We start from the raw sequence: 22,017 nt of genomic DNA, 5'->3' as shown, positions 1-22,017 counted from the left end.
AACACCAGCGAGTTGACCAATCACAGGCGATTGTTCGAATGATCTATCGCCTGTGATTGTTCAAATCACTTTGCGTTGCGTTGCGTTGCGTCCAAGTGGGAACCAATCGTTTCTGCAACGTTATATTTTGGTTATAGCATTATACACAATCTTTTATTATAGTGTGACAGATACTATTCTGTGTTGATGATTTGTAACTCTCGTCAAAGTTTTTTTTTTTAAAGATTATACGGTGTAATGATGTAATAGTAATAATATTAAGTAAATTGGACAAATGAAAGTTTGCCGTAATATATAACGCATTAGACCTACAATTTTAATGAGGGAAAAAAATATCTGTAGGCCTACTAGCATATACTATAAATGTTTAAAAAAGACGGCATGCAACCAGAAGACTCTCTAATGCGTCGGCCCGGCCCCAATCCGTCCATTTCTACATCAATGTCAACCGAGATGTGTCACAGGCATCCCGCTCCATCCATTACACTCCCCATTGTATAACCAATGCAAAATAATACTTGAGAAATATGAAGTACGGCACCAAGAATCGGATGCACTGCGTGATGTATTATACGCTATGTTTATTTGTAAAACCTCTAATATCAAGAAATAAATGCATATTTTTATATCTATTATAATGGTTTCTCAACCTCCACACCAACCAGGTTGTCTTTCATGAAACCTGGTCTTTCATGAAACCTGTGCCAATTACCACTTTTCGCTGACTATGGTTGATAATCGATATACTTCACATTACCCATCTAAAATGCACTTTAACAAGGCAAACTTATTCATTGATTTTAATGCAGACTTTATTAGCATCATAACCAATTTAATATATTAATTACTAATTAACCTCGATTTAAATCTAATTCGCATATTAGTGGTTAAACGATATTTGTTATTTTATAAAGATCAATGCATTTTAGTTCAGTTTGATGAGTGTTAATAATTTGATTTACTACTAATTCGTAAGACGATCTTGTTATCAATTCTTTCTTAAACGATTAAATTGACTGTTGAACTAACGAACATAAAACGGAAAATAGAAAGGGGAATAATTATTATGGTCAGTTATATGATTGTAAGATGATTGGTTCGATCATGGAAGAAATCTTTTTTCAATTCAATTGTCAGCTTGTAAAAACATTGTGCACGCGATAGGCTGCCTGCGACAATGAACTCCATCCCGACGATAGTGCGCCGGACAATAGTGCGTCGGGCGATAATGCGCCGGACAATAGTGCGCCAGGCGATAATGTGCCGGACTATAGTGCGCCGGGCGATAGTGGGCCGGACGATAGTGCGCCGGGCGATAGTGTGCTGGATGATAGTGCGCCGGGCGATAGTGTGCCGAACGACAGTGCGCCGGGCGATAGTATGCCGGACGATAGTGTGCCGGACGATAGTGTGCCGGTTGATAGTCCGCAGGGCGATAGTGTGCCGAGCGATAGTATGCCGGGCGATAGTGTGCCGGACGATAGTGCGCCGGGCGATAGTGTGCCGGACGATAGTGCACCGCGGGCCATAGTTTGCCGGACGATAGAGCGCCGGGTGATAGTGTGCCAGACAATAGTGCGCCGGGCAATAGTATGCCGGACGATAGCGTGCCGGGCGATAGTGTGCCGGACGATAGTGTGCCGGCCGATAGTGTGCCGGACGATAGTGCGCCGGCCGATAGTGCGCCGGGTGATAGTATGCCGGTCGATAGTGTGCCGGACGATAGTATGCCGGACGATAGTGTGCCGGGCGATAGTGTGCCGGACGATATAGTGCCGGGCGATAGTGTGCCGGACGATAGTGCGCCGGACAAAAGTGCGCCGGGCGATAGTGTGTCGGACGATAGTGTGCCGGACGATAGTACCCCGGACGATAGTGTGTGGGACAATAGTGTGCAGGGCGATAATGTGCCGGGCGATAGTATGCCGGACGATAGTACGCCGTCTCATGTTCTGATCTGTGTCCAAAATATGAGTACCGTCATTTTGCCGTAGCCTAGCATTTGACATCAATCCAACTTGGAATTGGTAGGTTTCGTGGTTGTAATTAAATATCATTTAAAATGTAGCATATCTATGGTTGTACATAATAGTAATCTATAGTGACAGAGGTATATGAAGGTTTTGAAATAAATCCTTATTAGTACAAAGAGGAAACTTAATCAACCCATAAAGCTTGGTTCCCACTAGCGACGCAATGTAACGCAATCTACGTAAGCAAATGCCCTTCTAATAATTGTGTTTGCCCGCCTGCGTGTCAAAAATCAAACGATGCGATGTTTGCAGCACTATTGCGTCGTCTGGTTCCACTTGTGATTACGCAAAACAATACTTTGCGTCGATACAGCTCTGCGTTGCGTTGTAGTGGGAACCACGCTTAAATATCCATTAGGCTTCGGTAATGAATCTCCTCCAACTAGGAATGAATGAACAAGCACAATGATAATTACCCGGATTCAACTCATAAAACATCCATTATTTATATAAAATATGCTACTTTTTGTTGACCTACTTATTGACCTCATCCTCTTATTATCCCCAAAATCAATTAACAAAATGGCCATTAATACTAGTTAGTTAAAAGTTATAGTGTCAAAGTAATTAATTATACGAGTGTTGCTCGCCAATTTATTTATAATCATTCAATAAAATGAGTTCATCGGCCTTATTCGCAAAAGTGGGGATAAATATTGTAGATAGGGTGCGTTAATTAGGGTATTGGTGACGGATACTGTCAACCCGAATCTTTAATCAACGCCCTAATTAACGCAATATAACTATAATGTATGCACTGTTCACCATAATATAATTACCGGTAAATACCTTATACCCTTTTCTACGTTATACGAAATTATATATTTATAATTTGCTAAAATATTTACTATAATGAAATGCTCTTTCCGATGTTTGTGTACGGTACCATGTCTAAAGCGTGGTTCCCATAGAACGCAACGCAGCGACGTATTGACGCAAAGTAATGTATTGCGTAATCACAAGTGGGAACCGACGACGCAATAATGCTGCAAAAATCGCAGGTTTGATTTCACGCAGGCGGGGGCAAAGACAATGATTTGAAGGGCATTTTCTTACGTTGCGTCGTTTGCTTTACGTTACGTCGCTAGTGGGAACCACGCTTAACGTTGACAATAATCAGCGTTTTACAATCATCATTCCAAATTGATTCATCATACTTCCTACATATATACCTTCATGCTTCCTGTCTACCCTGTATTGCCTTTTTTCCCCCAAAAGGTGAATTCTCAAAAACCCACCAGCATAAGTTTAAAACGACCTGCATTACTTACAAAACATACTACTTTCACCCGATTCTGTAGTTTTCACTAGATAGAGTCTGAAATATTATTGCAAGTCATCTAAAAAAGAGTCTGGCTGTACGTGATAAACCTGCTATTTTGTTACCGGTGCATTGGGTATAAGTTTATATGTGTGTAGATGATATAAATATAATGGCAGAGACATTGTGTATCAAGAAGGAATAAAAAGTTATTGACTACAAATACTCAATCTTTATGAATAAATTGATTTAAGTTTTTCTTTACAAAAATAAAGTTCGTTGTCCAATTCAGGAAAACAATAAACACATTTAAACAACCATTATGTGTAAATAATTTCATCTGGTTTTAGTGTTTAATATAAATAACTGAATTCTCCGAAAAATAAACCAAGCGTTTACCGTTCATTAAGTTTCAGTCTACTTCCTCGGTAAAGCATGGACGGAACGCATGACGTATATCAAATGACCGGTGTATTAAATAGGTCTACAATAATTAACCAGTCATGTTTACTCAGTTAAGGGTGGTTCCCACTAGGACAAAATGCAAGGAGAAACGCAGGTAGATTGATCCGACCACTGTGCGTTGCGAGTACGTCCTTGCGTTGAGCATTATGCTTGGGTCCCACTAGCGACGCAACGCAAGGATGTAAGTGCAACGTAAATGATTCGTTGACCAATCAACAAGCGATGGATTATTTGAACTGCCATTTATCAATATTTAAGTCGTTTGCGTTGCGTCTACCTCATTCCGCTGCGTCTGAAGCGTGGTTCCCATCAGAACGCAACGTAACGCAGCGACATATCGACGTATTGACGCAACGTGCTGTATTGCGTAATCACAAGTGGAAAACCGACGGCGCAACATTGCTGCAAAGTCGCAGGTTTGATTTCACGCAGGCGGGGGCAAACACCATTATCGGAAGGGCATTTTCTTACGTTGCGAAGGTTGCGTCGCTAGTGATGGGAACCACGCTTGAACCAAGCTTATAATAGGAAACAACCTGGGATCCCACTAGGCACAGTATAATAGTGACGGATTTCATCGTGCAACTCAAGTGAACCACGAGCGATAGTTTCATCGCGTTGTGATTGGAGTGTTAACTTTGGCACCGTGGTCTCCGGTAAAGTGATTTTATGACGTCGTAATGAAACACTTTTAATCTCATTCCTCATCAATTACAACCTTTCTAGACGTTTTAATTGTTTTTGAATATCATTATCAATCATTAATGTAATGCGGCTGTAATGTTCCAATTGTCCATACCTAAACAGAATTTTCTCCGATCACATTTATATACGACGTGCACTATATTCTTACGGCTCTTTGCGTAAATATATTGCGTTCTAGTGGGAACCATGCTTTATCTACTTTACAAACATATACAACATTCATAACAGTAATGTCAATTGGCAATTTAGCTTCTTTACGATGATGGAGTGTCCATTATTGAATCTGTCATTAGAACATACTGCTATTGTTTACTGTATATATGAACATATTAATTAACAAATCTACACTATGCTGTTCAGTGAACTTAATTACAATGTTGTGGGCCTTATCGTATGACATGACAAATCCACATGATTTCTTTTTCTTTTTAAAATAATATTTCACTACAGTTAAAACACACAAATCAGAAAAAACACACCCGATTCTGCAGTTGTCTATAGGTAGATCAATGTTAGATGTCACTAGGTCCATGTATAGACCATGTGTGAATGTATGGAGCGATGTATGAAACATATATTAAAAGTACCTTAATAGCAAGACCCGTTTCTAGATACATGTACATGAGATGTAAAAATAAAACAGCAGACCACATAGCCTGGCTATTCCGAAAGCATGGTTCCCTCTAGCGACGCAACGTAACGCAACGCAGCGACGTATTGACGCAAAGTGTTGTATTGTGTAATCACAAGTGGGAACCGACGACGCAATAGTGCCGCAAACATTTGATTTCATGCAGACGGGGGAAAACACAATTATTGGAAGGGCATTTTCTTACGTTGCGTAGGTTGCGTAAAGCCGATTTTCCACTAGGCGAATTTGTTCGAGCGAATCGAATGCGTCAGGTTATACGCATGCGTAGATAGGGATTTGGAAGATGGAAACATGAATACGCATGCGTATAAGCTGACGCTTTCGATTCGCGCTAACAAATTCGCCTAGTGGAAAATCAGCTTTACGTTGCGTCGCTAGTGAGAACCACGCTAAAGCTTGGTTCCCACTAGAACGTAACGCAAGGACGTAAACGCAACGCAAGCGTTTTAACCAATGACAAGCGAAGTTATAGACAGTTAGCAATCACAAGCGAATAAGCCATCGCTTGTGATTGGTCAATTCACTTGCGTTGCGTTACGTCCTTGCGTTGCGTCGCTAGTGGGAACCACGATTTAACAGGAACATCTCCCTGACTATCAATCGTCAGTCACATTCTACCTGGCGACACCTTCAGGAACCGGGTGAAAAATACAAAGTCCAATTAACAATATTATGTCGTGTATATTCGTGTATCCATGAATTAATTATTTGCTCTAATATCTTAGTGTAATAGGCCTATAGTTCATTATTCATACCTTCGAGCCTACAGTATACATTATTTCATTCCATACGTATGTACATAATTATGACCAGGGGCGAATAAAATTCCCTGATATGAAAACAGGCCTAAATTTAATTAAGTCTAAATCATCCCGCTAACCTATTAAATTGTGTGGCGGACGTTAAGCCTATTGTTTTCAAAAGTAAAATTTCAAGCCATGTTTATGAGTTTGTCCATTAATACACTACTATGAATTAATTCACAGCAACAGACCTGCCTCTTGGCATCCCGACAAATTAAAGTAGATGATATAAAGGAGGTATCAGCACGAGTATTATTTTGGACAATAAAATTTCTCACATTAAATTGTAAAACATAGAGGCAAAGCATAGACGTAAGCGCATCGCAAGTAATTTGACCAATCACGACACGATGTGATTGGTTAACTTACTACGTCATGTGCGTTGGGTCCAAATGAAAACGTCAAATGGCCGAGCGGTTAAGGCAGGGGTGCCGTTTACCGTACCTAAAGAGCCAACAACATCGGCAAGGGTTCGAGGCCGACTCGCTCCAAGTTCTGGTGGTGGAACAAGTTTCTCTCGGATAAGGACTATAAACCGTAGGTCCAGTGTACACAGTTATAACATGTGTGCACTTTAAAGAACCCAGTTCATTATTCGAAAAGAGTAGGGGGTACCCCGGTGAACTGGTTCACAAAATAGCCCCTGTATCAGGGGGATTACCACCTATCTGATAGGACAGTGATTAATTCACTATTGGTAATCTTTGGCCACATTGCCTAAAGACATAAAATAAATAAATAAATAAATAAAACTAATCTTTAAATCAGCCACACTGAGCTAAGGTCGTCGGGCGACTGACAAAAATCCAATACGTTACGTTCTATTAAGCTTGGTTCCCACTAGAACGTAACGCAAGGACGTAAACGCAACGCAAGCGTTTTAACCAATGACAAGCGAAGTTATAGACAGTTAGCAATCACAAGCGAATAAGCCATCACTTGTGATTGGTCAATTCACTTACGTTGCGTTACGTCCTTGCGTTGCGTCGCTAGTGGGAACCACGCTTTATTAAGTATACCTTTACCGTCAAATTAATATTTGCTGGCATAATAGCTTTACAACATACACGTGTACACTAATAAAAATCAATTTAGAGATCATTATCATTATGTACGCTTGATAAACTTAATTATTATTATCATCATTATTTTAATATACTGTATCTTGCTGTAATTACACATTGCTGGTGGACAGTGGTAATATTAATAAACTCTTGAAATAGAGTTCCTTTTATTAAACAACAATCGAAGTATTGTGTGCCAATTATTGCATCGTGTACATATACCAAATCATGTTTTGGATTAATTTATTTTATTTCCGAAATAATTTGTTTACATAAACATAAGATACATACAACAAGTAATGTTTACATTATCTCCACTGTCTGTTTTCATAAACAAATTATTGAAATTAAAGTACATTCATTTACAGTGTGGTATTGATTATTTGTAGTAGAATTTATCAGACTGTTATCTACAATGACCAAGCATTTGTTATTCTTTTTTTACCACTTTTAATATCTACTAGTGGATTTTATTTGATTATAAATGTTACCATATTATTAAAACTAAAACAACGTATCTCTCGAATAAGCACCTCCCTCAAATGAAATTCGCCTTCCCACCTCGGACCACTAGCTCTATAAGGGCCCTACCAAACAACACTATACTTTTAAATGTTATTAGAAATCTAAGACACTGTGTTTTTAGTTTTTAGTTTTAAGAATATCAAGCATTTCAATAAGGATAACCGAGAAAATACGTACAATGAGAACGTCCTTCTAAAACCTTTTTAACAGACCGAAAACGCGCAGGCCATAACGTCCTTTTAAAACCCTTTTACCCGACCCCGACCCATTATCATACCGAGAACCATCGTCTACACTTCCTGATTGATAAAACATTAAAAATGTATTAAAAACAGACAACTGCTGATCTTCATACGCACTCCATGCATGTTGCGTCCGAACAAAAATTGCGTTAGCAAAAATCATACATAACCAATTCAAATTGTCCTCTGCTCATTATTCGTTGAAGGGAAAGTTTCCCCATATAATTATGTAGGTAATGTCCGGGTGTCCCACAGGAGGGGTTCTATATTGTATTCTTCCATTATGAATGTAAGGTATAACTGTGAGGCATTAATTGTCTAATATTCAATTTAAATAAACGACATACCATTGGTTACAATGACCCGTTACATTAGTATCCACAGATGTATACACTCTCAGTTTGTGATCTTCTTTTTAAAATAAACCATGGCCCTTGGCGCAGGTTGTAAAATGTAACGTTCCAAACAGAGCAGTTTGGTAAGATGATCGCATTAAAGTTAATTTAATTCTAGGCCTACTGGTGTTTCGTTTGACACGTTTATTATGATGCTCCCAGGGAAATTAACGCTTTGATCCCCTGTCATTTAATAAGCAGGCCTTCTTTACTATCTAAGCGACATTGTATATGCCTATAATTGTTTGATCGCAGTTTGAATTCAATGAGCAAATTAAACGAGCTTTGATATACTTTAGAAGTTTGTTATTACCAAATATTTTAGAGATGAAAAACATACAGTACCTTATACAGCTAATGTACAACAGCACTTTTGAAATATAATAACTCAAACTTTTTTTTTATTACGGTAAATTTAAGTTTAAAGATGTATTGTCCCCCAAAAACATGAAAAATGAAGATTAATTAATTCAGACTTTGAATAGGTTATTCTGTATATAGTTTTAATAAAGTTAATCACTTCCGTAGAAAAAAAAACTCAAACATATTCGATAATTTACATACATGTGGTGCTGTCCAGTGTATTAACAAGATATGTTCCTACAGCTATATTTCATCGGGTGGACTCTCGAATTTTATTTTGCGTTCGGTAAAAAGAAAAAAAAGACACATGCGCAGTAAGTATGATTAGTATACACAATTATTATGACAATTGCGCAAACTTGGTTTGCATTCAAGAAATTAAGGAGACCAGCAATTGTTGGGTTTGTTTAACTCATTTATTTCATGATATAAAAGAATAGTAGCATCGATGATGGTGTAGTCTCATTTATGAAAATATATATAAACTTCCAAATAAATCTGCTATAGGCCTATTGTTTCATTTGCTATATTTTTGCAGTTGTTTTTTTCTCATTCCTGAAAATAATAATCAAATAATAAGAAATCAAAAATGAGAATCAAAAAAATTAGTTGTATTGTGGGATTCACCCAATTCGATCAGCCTGTAAATTCAAGATTAGACTACCTGAATTACATTTTTTTTAAAGTTAAAATCTCTTTAAAAAAATGATTTGCATATAGATAACCAAGTATACCGCATACATTGTTATAGTTTTCTAATCATCTTTTGAATTTTATTTAATTCCAACAACACGAAGGAGTTATTTCTGTACAATTTTTGTTTAAAATTATAGATATTAGCATTAACAGAACGTCTCCAGATAAGATTTAGTGGTATACTATGATGTATGATCATTTACGTTTAAGCACGTATAGTAAGAGTCAAAACCAATAGCACGCTTACGATGGATGGCGCGTGGATATGGATATTAATCGATTAACCAATGGTAAGTGTTTGTTGCGAGTACTACTCACGATGATTTCTAAATAGCGCCAAAACTGCGATTAAGCAAGTCATCTCTTTCTTTGGACTTATTTTTAGCTAAAGATCAATAAACAAAATTCGCAATGTTGATATTTTCTCTTGAAAATGATTTTACGAGACATCAGTACTTTCCTTGCTTAACGCTCAATTGCTTACTCGATCTAATGAGTTTAGTGACATTTCTTAGCAACCCGTCATTCTGTTAATTATGCCTATTGCAATTATACCTAGTTTGAACTGTTAACAATTTTCCGCACGGCTCCAATTTTGAAATGTTATTAATTTTGAATACTTTACTATGAACGGTTAATAGTTTTATATACTATTCTGAAAGTGGCTACCAGTCACTACTTTATAGTACACACACAATTAATTTTGTTTAATATGAAAATACCACGGTGTACATGCACTAAGTAAAGTAATAATGTCTTTAATATAACCAATTCTCCAAACGTTAACGACTCGACAACAGAATTTTGAATCTTTGTCCACTAGAAAGACGACGCAACACACACGTTATGCACAAAGTAGCGTGGTTCCCACTAGCGACGCAACACAAGGACGTAACGCAACGCAAGTGAATTGACTAATCACAAGCGATGGCTTATTCGCTTGTGATTGCTAAAGCTTGGTTCCCACTAGAACGTAACGCAAGGACGTAAACGCAAAGCAAGCGTTTTAACCAATGCACAAGCGAATAAGCCATCGCTTGTGATTGGTCAATTCACTTGCGTTGCGTTACGTCCTTGTGTTGCGTCACTAAGTGGGAACCACACTTTACTGTCTATAACTTCGCTTGTCATTGGTTAAAACGCGTGCGTTGCGTTTACGTCCTTGAGTTACGTCCTAGTGGGAACCAAGCTTTAGTAATTTTAACCAATCACCGAAACGGATAGGTAAAATTGACTATAATAGGAAGATGACTCACTGTTTACGTATTGGACGCTGGTTTAAGATTACTTTTTAAAAATTCCTAAATTCTGCATCAATCAAATAGCCTAATATCTAGATCTAGAAAATTCATCCTAATTAAGATAACATAAAAGAAATGAAGAAATTACAAAACTGGCCAACGTGGACGCTAATTCTACTAAATCCTCAATTATTCCATTCAAATCCTCTTCCTTTGCGTTTTTCATATTTAACTGCAATATAACAATATAGGGCCTACGTGCATGCAACTTTTGTTGACGTCAATTGATGAAAATAACAGTAGGTCTATCTATCCAGAAAAATTATATAACAGTATCGGCACTAGACGTTGTTAACGATAGACGAAGCGTAATGTACCGTATTCATTTTCATGTAGGATATAAGATTTTGAGAATCTATCAAACGACAATAAGATATTGATAGTAGATTGGTTCTGTGTATTATAATAAATCCTTCATAATTAAATAAGCGTTTTTCATTGCAACGATTTGAACTGGATTTAATGAGGCGAGTACAGAGACACGCAGGTGAATTGAAAGCTTCCGCAACACTGAGTTTGAGTTGTAGATCTCATCACATGCTAAAATAAACGATACAATAACAGACAAGTGAAACAATAGACACATTGACAGAATCTTCTTGTGTGGAAAATCTTTAAACTCATTTTTATTACGTGCTTGTTTCTCATCAAAATACTATTGTCCCCAGACGATACATTTACAATTGAATATTATCAGTACGAATAGTAGGAGTAGCCTATATTAGGCCTAGTCACGTTGTCATGCAATATCATAATTACTACCATTTTCTAAAATACTCTCTATAAAATATTAACATAGATATTTGCGAATTGGTTGCGCCTTCGGCAACTATGAGTAATTGTTTGCGCGACATAACTTTTACGATCAATATGTGAAGATTTTGTTTAGAATCTGTTTTGGCACAATGAAAACAGCAACAACAACGAGTTTTATCTTAATCAAAACAAATGTATTGACCATATTTATTATTCATACTTCATCATTGAAATAACCACATCATTATCATTATGAGCATATTACAGTTTTTCATTTACAATGAAATTGGGTGGTTGTCGTAATATCCATTATAAGATATTATATTATAATATCATTACATGGCCTAGATGTCACTGCATTGCTCCATTTTATTCGCGTGCAACGCGACTCTTAATACGGTAGCTCACTATGTCGGTCGGTCGGTAAACACTAACTCAAATTTGCGCACGCGACTGCAGCCATTTATATGGCCTTATTTATCTAACTGTTATAGATCGGTACGCCAGTCCACTCTGGTGTACAGGCACTTAAACGTGTTTCCCACTAGAACGCAACGCAGCAACGTATCGACGCAAAGTACTGTATTGATATTCATTATCATTATGAGTATATATCAGTTTTTCATTTACAATGAAATTGGGTGGTTGTTGTAATATCCATTATAAGATATTATATTATAATATCATTACATTGCTGCATTGCTTCATTTCAGTCGCGTGCAACGCGACTCTGAATAGCTCACTATGTCGATCGGTCGGTCGGTCGGTCGGTAATCACTAACTCAAATTTGCGCACGCGACTGCAGCAATGTATAGGGCCTTATTTATCTACTGTTATTAGATCGGTACGCCAGTCCACTCTGGTTTACAGGCACTTAAACGTGTTTCCCACTAGAACGCAACGCAGCAACGTATCGACGCAAAGTACTGTATTGCGTAATCACAAGTGGGAACCGACGACGCAACATTGCTGCAAACATCTAAGGTTTGATTTCACGCAGGAGGCCATATTGGAAGGGCATTTTCTTACGTTGCGTATGTTGCTTATCTTGATCAATATCATGCAACAACAATACTTGAAAGCATTAACAAAAAGAGCTATGAAATGTATCCTCCGTGGATTGCCATGAAGATGCTCTCATATCTCTTGGATTAAATTCGCATAAAGACCGACTATTCTCTCTGAAAAATATATTTTTAACAAAATTGGAAAAAGTGAGCACCGAATAAACTACCCCTCCCTCCTGCTATGTCCATCAGACGTCCATAAAAGACTGAAAGAGCGAAGAAATTCATCACCAACTTTAGAGTTTTCAACCAATGGTAGAAAATCTTTATTTCTTTTGTCGGTGCTCACCTCCATCTCTGTTTTAAATATGTTGATGTTGTTTATGTACTGCATATTTTTTATGTGACCCAGTAATATGTTTTGTGTAACTTTTTATCTTTAATGTTTTAATCTTTTAACCATTCTGTGTATTTTTATTTTTTATATCCAATCGCAATAATGATTGCAATAAAACAATATAAGATACCAATAGCAAAATATTCAACGAATTTTACTGGTTTGATGGCATTTTAAGGTATAATCCGGACGTGTTTGGGGAGAATTTTACACGGATTAGAAACATAGCATCTAACATTTTGTTTTAAATCTCAGTACCGTGGATAAAGCAAAGCCATACTTTCTAAACACTGAAGCTGCCAGTAGATAGATTCTAACTGAATATCATAAGTCATCTAGAAACTAGTATGAACTACATTTTGTTATATGAGGTCCATATCCTGGTACTGTCACAAACCAATACTTGAACCTAAACCATGGGAATAATAATAATTAGCAAGCCTTTTAACCACATCAACGAAGCTAATGAAACTCTGTTCATTAATGTGATATAAAAATATATTACATAATCTAAATATGTTTATATAGGCAGAATCCTTTTCAATTGAAACAAACAGACATTATTCGGCTGGTTCTTAGGCCTATGTATCATTATACATGACAAGCGCAAATGGTAACTATTTACTTTGTAACAGTAAATATTGAGAGGGGTTGGTATTTTAAGAATCGAGCTATTCTTCACTTTATTCGCATTATTTTATTGTGTTAGGCCTAAACAACATTATTCAAATATCTATGAGGCTGAACGTGCGTGTCCATAATGATACCTTTATGTTTATTTTCCCCTGAGGTAAATCAAGAGTTGTATGCCGGATTATGTTTAATCAACCCTCCACGACAAACTCTATCGTATTTCTTGTTGTTTACAATATTTGCGTATAAAAACATACGCGACATAATCACCTCACTATTAAATCTATCGCCGTTTCAGTATTCACCATTAGCTAGTCTTAGCCTCAATTCTATGTGATTAATGCATTCAGCATTAAGCGTCATAAAAACATCATTATTATAATTAATCACACTAAAAAACAATTATTATCAACAACTAGATTCTTGTGAGGCGGTCGCGTGCGGGCTTGATACGCGTAGGTCTGCACTTACCCCCACCGCCATACTTATCGCACACAAATCAAGATTATCGTATGTTTAACATACGGGTGATCAGTTACATGAACCGATGTACATACTTCAGTTGAATAGTTTGAGTTCAAGAGGGATACATGTACCTACATCTATACCGCTATTGTCATCATCATTTTCAGATTTTTCTTAATTATTTATCATCATCAAAAAATGCAATCCTCTATTTTGCCATCATCCTCCATCCCTAAATACGGTTAATTCTACAGTCGAAAAGAACGTAATATTCCTGATTTTGAACTTTTGACAAACACACCCTCCTGCAGTATACTAAAATAAATATTCAAACAATAAGTAGGCCTACCACGAAAAATGAAAATCTGCAGATGACGACGGGAGGCCAACGCAACTACAGAGCTTTAATTTCGGCATTGAAGAAAGAGGTTGAAGAGAGGTGACGGCGTAGCTCAGTTCAAATGTTAACATTGAATTTAGTTATTATATTATATATATCATAATAGACTGCGTGTTCAATTAGTCAGCTCATATGCTTGATGTGTAAGAAAGTTATACAATGGAATCGAAACCAAAAATTATCGATAGGCCTACACAATTGACTGATAGGCAAATAGTGCTATAAATTAAATTCGATTCATTGGGTTAAAGTCCTTTTATTATTATCAGCCACCGGGAAATGGATGTGATAAACTAATAATCTTGCATTTGACTTTAATGTACTGTACTACGCCAATGAACTATTCTTGGAACTAGGCCATTTCTATGTTAACCGTTATTTTCCCAAATGAAACTTGGGTTTTGTTTATTACGCGTGGAGAAGCTCACACGTGACATTAATCGTCTAGACTTTCAAACTGCGCAAAAATTGGTCGTAATTTTCAATAGAACTTCCATGTGTCACGTTGGTATGGGATACAATAATATAAATATTATTTTCCGTAATCACCCTTCTTGGTGATGTCGTTTGACTATAATGTCACATACGCAAATACATTGAAAATGACAATGGTTATGCTTACGAAACATAAGATCCATTTGCACGCGTAGTCAAAGCGAAACATTATAGTCCATGTCTATAAAAACACAATGGTCCATGGACTAGACTATTGATTTTATTCATTTGTTTGTATGTACAACATAACTCGTCTGGTGTATCACGTAAAAAGCAAACGGGCCATCAAATTAAAAGTAAGCCTACAGCGAATAAAGACCAATTTACACAGACGAACGCTAATAACAAATTTAATCTATGTTGTTCCTTATGCCAGTTTAAGCTTGGTACCCACTAGCGACGCAACGTAGCACAATCTACGCGACGTAAGAAAATACCCTTCCAATCATTGTGTTTGCCCCCGCCTGCGTGAAATCAAACCTACGATGTTTGCAGCACTATTGCGCCGTCGGTTCCCACTTTCCGTCAATACGTCGCTGCGTTGCATTCTTTATACAAAGCGCGAAGCGGACTGGCGGTTTCCACTCAAATACTAGATTCCACGTGGGACAAGCTATGCGGTTTTCCGCTTACCGTTACCGCTCGTCTGTGTAAATTGGTCGCAAAAGTTCACAGACGCACACAGAACGAGCAGAGCAAATCATTTTACCAATATGAAAGTTAGGCTTACGCCCAGTGTATATAATTATAATTGTTTTATTGGGCTTATATATAAATATATATAATGTTAAATCTAATATTAGATTTGGAACCTGAATTGATTGAATTTTATTGACAGACAAGTTTATATATACAAAAAAAGCAACAGTTAAGTTTATAGCGTTATTGGTCGCCGCCTGCACAGCAAAATTCTGATTCTTGTTTTAAGAAAAAAAAAACTTGTTTCAAGCAAAATATTTCTTGAAACAAGTAAATTTTGACTTGTCCGTATTTCAATACTTTTTGGCTTACCAAGAATCGTAAAATTCTTAACAAGAATCACACAAATTCTTATCAAGAAAATTATTCTTACCAAGAAATAATACTTTAAGAACAATATTCTTACCAAGAATTTAATTGCTTTTTTCATTCTTGTTTTAAGCAGTATCTGCCTTAAAATAAGTAACAATTTATCGATTTTTTAAAATAGAATTCTTGTTTCAAGCAATATTTTTCTTAAAATAAGTAAGAATATTCCGATTTGTATTTTTTTGAATTCTTGTTTCAAGCAATATATTTCTTAAAATAAGTAAGAATATTCCGATTTGTATTTTATAGAATTCTTGTTTCAAGCAATATATTTCTTAAAATAAGTAAGAATATTCCGATTTGTATTTTTTTGAATTCTTGTTTCAAGCAAGATATTTCTTAAAATAAGTAAGAATATTCCGATTTGTAGTTTATAGAATTCTTGTTTCAAGCAATATATTTCTTAAAATAAGTAAGAATATTCCGATTTGTATTTTTTTGAATTCTTGTTTCAAGCAAGATATTTCTTAAAATAAGTAAGAATATTCCGATTTTTATTTTTTGAATTCTTGTTTCAAGCAATATTTTTCTTAAAATAAGTAAGAATATTCCGATTTGTATTTTTTGAATTCTTGTTTCAAGCAATATTTTTCTTAAAATAAGTAAGAATATTCCGATTTGTATTTTTTGAATTCTTGTTTCAAGCAATTTTTTTCTTAAAATAAGTAAGAATATTCCGATTTGTATTTTTTGAATTCTTGTTTCAAGCAAAATATTTCTTAAAATAAGTAAGAATATTCCGATTTTTATTTGTAGAATTCTTGTTTCAAGCAATATTTTTCTTAAAATAAGTAAGAATATTCCGATTTGTATTTTTTAGAATTCTTGTTTTAAGCAATATTTTTCTTAAAATAAGTAAGAATATTCCGATTTTTAATTTTAATATTCTTGTTTCAAGCAATATATTTCTTAAAATAAGTAAGAATATTCCGATTTGTATTTTTTGAATTCTTGTTTCAAGCAATATTTTTCTTAAAATAAGTAAGAATATTCCGATTTGTATTTTTTGAATTCTTGTTTCAAGCAATATTTTTCTTAAAATAAGTAAGAATATTCCGATTTGTATTTTTTGAATTCTTGTTTCAAGCAATATATTTCTTAAAATAAGTAAGAATATTCCGATTTTTATTTGTAGAATTCTTGTTTCAAGCAATATTTTTCTTAAAATAAGTAAGAATATTCCGGTTTGTATTTTTTAGAATTCTTGTTTTAAGCAATATTTTTCTTAAAATAAGTAAGAATATTCCGATTTATATTTTTAGTTTTCTTGTTTCAAGCAATATATTTCTTAAAATAAGTAAGAATATTCCGATTTTTATTTGTAGAATTCTTGTTTCAAGCAAAACTTTTTTTAAAATAAGTAAACAAGAAGTCTATCAAATAAAAACCAGTAAATGTTTACTTATTTTAAGAAAAGTATTGCTTGAAACAAGAATTCTATCAAATTAAAATTCGTAAATTCTTACTTATATTGGGAAAAAAATTGCTTGAAACAAGAATTCTATAAAATATAAATCACTAAAAATTTATTTTAAGAACGATAAATGAATACTCATTTTAAGTAATATTTTACTTAAACAAATAAATTCAAGAATGTTATAAAACATAATATTAACAATACTGTTATTTTCATTAAGAACTACAATTTACATGACATTAGGTACAATAATATATATAACTTCTTTAAAACAAACTTGTTTTTATTAATAATAAAATGCCATCAAAAGAAAACTTAAAAACATTAAAATGGTAAAATACAAATTTCGTAAAATTCTTCTCCCGCACCTGGGCTTTAAACTATTAGGTGTCTTTAAATTTATTAATGTATACTAATGATGATTCAACAGCCTTTGTCAAGTGTACAGGTGTGTTTTCATCACAAATCACTAACTGTTAAAGGATAGTGAGGCTTACTTCTTTTCATTTTGGATAATCGAAATCCAGAAGGTAAAAAGTGGAGAGGAGAGTAACTAGAGCCTCATCTAATTTTGCTTTCTTTGTAGTTAGAATTGTTTGCTAAACTTTAATGTAGGCCATTTCTGTGTCCAAAAGCAATACCGGCATATTACCTGATCGGCGTGAAGACCAGGATTCTGGATCTTTATTCATGTTCCTAAAAATGAAAAGAGATTAATATAGTTTTAGTTATTACTGTATTTAAAATATGTGTAACATCATCAACTAATTGGGTACGGTGTGGTTTTAGAGTCCTATATCTGGGGCGGTAAACACAAAAACATGACGCAATATTAGAACGGTGGTAAGAATAATTTTACATTATAAGACATAAGGGTGGGTGGAATATGCATTTGAACTTTTTAATCACAAACTTTGCCCTGTTTATACCGATCCCAAAGACAGGCCTGGCTGTATCTATTATTTTTAGTTAAATTATTAGGGTCTAAATTTATTTTTAATATTACTATTTAGGAAGACAATCCTAATCAATCCTGATTGATGTTTTTATTCTGTATCAATGTTTATAATAACAATCATACAATTAAATGTAAATTTTGTTTAATTGTTTGATTTTAATAAATTATTGTAAACATAGTATATACCTCGAATTTTAAGCTAAGATAAATTTGATTTTAAAAAAACACTTTAAGATATTTTTTTTTAATGTACATAATGTTACTTGTATTTTAAATTTTAAAAAACACTAAATACCTTCAAGGTCCGCAGACTTTTTTTGATGAGTTTTTCCCAACAAATATGTTTGACAGATTTGACAACATATGGGTTATCTTTGAAACTAACCAAAAATAACAAATTGAAAACATTATATTATATAAATTTATTTAAATGAGTGGAATAATGTATGGACATAAACTTAATATACTGTAGCTCAAATTTTTAATAATGTAGTCTACAGTTTTGTAGGTGGTCAATGTAAAAGGAAGGGGAAAGGGTGGGCTGGCCAGGAGAGCATTAATATGTCAAAAATTAATATTCATAAGTCATTTATTTAATTTTAGTTGTCAAAGGGAGGAGTGCATGACACTAGCTTGAGTCGAACCAAGCTGTTAAAAATACGTACACAATATGTACACGTATTTTCCTCACTACCATTGGTCCATTATAAAAATATTTATGAATAGATAAAAGTACAAAAACATACACTGTACTTACCAGATGGAGGACTGGTGTTTCTCTTTAAAATACCAAAATAAACTATATTATTCTCTTCTTTGGAAAAATTTGCTAAGCACTTTTTTAAAAAGCTTTCTTTTGTATTTCATTCCTCTTTGCCTAGTAATAATTAGTATCCTTCGAACTTCTTCAATTACCTAACAAATAATTTAAGATAAAAAAAGAAATTTAATATAACAATTTTAGTTATGCAGTACGTATGTTTTTTGTTTGTTTTTTTAGTATGTTTTTTTTAAAATTTAGAGTTAAAAACATTAAGTTTCAATATCGATGTGATCACTTCGGGGATTACTTAGTGTGTACAATTAATTAAATATAAAGAAGTGTTTTTAAATGTCATTATATTTCTCATTGGAATATGTGTATATAATATAATCCTTCGTAGATATTTCATGGCTACATTGCAAAATAACTGTTACATTATAATTGTATTATCTATTATTAGGCCTTCCTTATACCTAGCTGAAATAGGTCCGACAATATTTGTCCCCTCTGTCAATGTCTGAACTAAAATGCTAAGCTAAACCTATACACCTGTCCGTCAATACAGGCATAGTAGGCTATCCTAGACCTACTAGTTCCAGGCCTACAGTATTACTAACTAGGAAGGAGCCTAGGCTAGGCCTAGACTGCTGGCAGATTAAAATATAATTATTAGCGTCTTCCTTCGACATTATATTAGACTAATCTTACTAGGCCTATTGAAGCATTTAATATATAAATTACGATGAAAGGTGTCTTTTACTTACAAACTCTAGATTTTGAATGATTACTTTAAAAAACCGTTGGCCATGATCCCGCCGGGAGCTAGGTCATCGACCACACACAGTGTTGTTTTTCAACTATAACCAAAAATTTATCGCTGGCCTTTTACCCAGAATGTATAAGGTCATTATACTGCTCAACGTTAAAGCATGGAGGTATAAACCTCCATGGTGGTTAAAGCAAATCTATAAAACGTCTGGACCAACAGTAATACGACAGACAATAATAATGACACATGTTTGTTGCAGTCCGAAAAAAAGCGATAAGTTGGTGCCAGTAAACTGAAGTAGGTACAGTATTTGCTACCCTATTTGCTAAGGCATTATAATTCAATTCATGGAAATACTCCGAATTTTCGAGTAACATGTGGAATTGGTGGTTCGCTGCCCGGCAAGCTTTGGAATTTACAATTCGTTTTACAAGCATGTCATAAGGATTAGGCCAAGTTGAGCCGCCGACAAGTTGAGCCGCCGCCAGAAAAACGTTATTTTCTATGAAACGCCAAATGCTTACTTTCGCCGGTGCTCGTTTCTATTTAATAGAAGTTCTATTTATATTAATTATTAGATATAACGATGTATATTCCAAAGTTTATATATCACGGTTTTTAATATATATTATTAAATATTATAATTAAAGAGAAATAATTATGAATATCTGACTTGTTTGTAGATTCCAAAATATAAGGCCTAAAACATGACCGAAAGTGATCGTTTTTAGCCAAAAATGACGTAAACATGTTGCCCCCTTAGGCGGCAGTTGTATGAACTAGGCCTACTCCATTTTTCGGTAAAATAATTGCATAAAATCACCGTTTTTTAGTAAAATATTCTGTGTATTAACATTGTAAAATTCAATAAAATATGATATTAAAAGATAGTAGATAAAAAATAATAATTATTTAACCTCATTTGAAGAGTATCAATACTCTATTAGTCCTGAGAGACAACGTGATTTTACGCGAGAAAAATATTATGGAGTGCACTGCATTTTTACCTTGAAAGATTAAAAACAATTAAATTATTAAATATGACTACTTTCCTTTGCTGTGTTGTTATGGCGGTTCAAACCAACAAAATTGTAGTATGTAATTATATATATTATTTATTTTCATGACACAATAAACCTAAAGACCATGAACTTATGTACTAGGAAACCCCTCTATCACTACGCGAAATGTCGTAAAAGACGCACTGGACGTTTCATAGAAATTACCGGCGGCTCAACTTGTCGGCGGCCCAACCGGTCATATCCCTGTCATAAGACGCCATTTTAAGGACGAGTATAACAATCGGCAACCTCCTGCAGTTGACGATGGAAACATCAGTATATAAGTATGCCTGGAGAAAACGAGGATGCCAATTGAGGATGAAGTAGAACTAGGCCTAGACTAGGAGACTGACGAAGTTAATGAAGAAAAAAACTATTATAACGGGGATGATTTATCAACTGACGATAGTAGTAGTGATAATTCTAGTATTGTTATACTGTTATTGATTGTTTAATATTAATTATCTTGTTGATGCTCAGCAAGAAGGCCTACTAACTAGAGATGATTAACAAGCAGATAATATTATAAAAAATGCTGATTTCTTTCTACTAAAATTAAAGGAGAGAAACAAGATTCCACAGGTAAGCCATTTTGCTTTAAAATTATGTTGCATTTTTTTGTGACCAATTTCATTGTTACAAATAACATTTTTTTTGTTAGGCTGCATAGCTCCCCAACTAAAGCACAACTTAGTTTTTAAACATATTAAAACTTGAATATAAAAAATATTAAATCAATATTATTTTCTTTAGGTTGCAGTGCAATCGATTATTCAAAGCACAAACAGTTTGATTACCCAGATTCTTTCATCAGTTGAAACTGAAGTGCTAACTGCTCTACCGTTGTGTGAATATAAGGATGACAATCTATTTTAAGTAAAACATTTCTCAAAATAAGTATTTTTCAGAATATTAAAATAGAATTGACTTCAATTCAAGCAAAAATAGTCTTGATAGGATATAGTATGATATTGACTTCTTATCTTAAGTAAAACATTTCTCAAAATAAGTATTTTTTAAAATATTGCGAATCTCAATTTAAGCAAAAATAGTCTTGATAAGATAGTATGATATTGACTTCTTATTTTAAGTAAAACATTTCTCAAAATAAGTATTTTAAAGAATATTGCGAATCTTGATTCAAGTAAAAATAGTCTTGATAAGATAGTATGATATTGACTTCTTATTTTAAGTAAAACATTTCTCAAAATCAGAATATTGCGAATCTGAATTCAAGCAAAAATAGTCTTGATAGGATAGTATGATATTGACTTCTTATTTTAAGTAAAACATTTTTCAAAATAAGTATTTTTTAAAATATT

The 22,017-nt window shown here is 34.4% G+C and overlaps 1 protein-coding gene and 1 long non-coding RNA gene across 3 annotated transcripts in view; both read right to left on the bottom strand.

Annotated features, from left to right (window-relative positions):
* The window catches only part of LOC140051708 (trissin receptor-like), a 62,786-nt gene that overhangs the window by 34,845 nt on the left and 5,924 nt on the right, over positions 1-22,017 (bottom strand). The gene's annotated exons all lie outside the window — the stretch shown is intronic.
* Positions 17,107-20,073, bottom strand: LOC140051393 (uncharacterized). The gene is made up of 4 exons (XR_011845513.1): positions 19,630-20,073; positions 18,860-19,017; positions 18,398-18,482; positions 17,107-17,840 (listed from the first exon to the last, which is right to left on the bottom strand). It is a non-coding gene; the product is annotated as an uncharacterized lncRNA (long non-coding RNA).

Source organism: Antedon mediterranea, chromosome 6 (assembly GCF_964355755.1).
Source record: "Antedon mediterranea chromosome 6, ecAntMedi1.1, whole genome shotgun sequence".
Taxonomy (NCBI): Eukaryota; Metazoa; Echinodermata; class Crinoidea; order Comatulida; family Antedonidae; genus Antedon; species Antedon mediterranea.
This window is presented reverse-complemented; position numbering and strand designations above follow the sequence as displayed.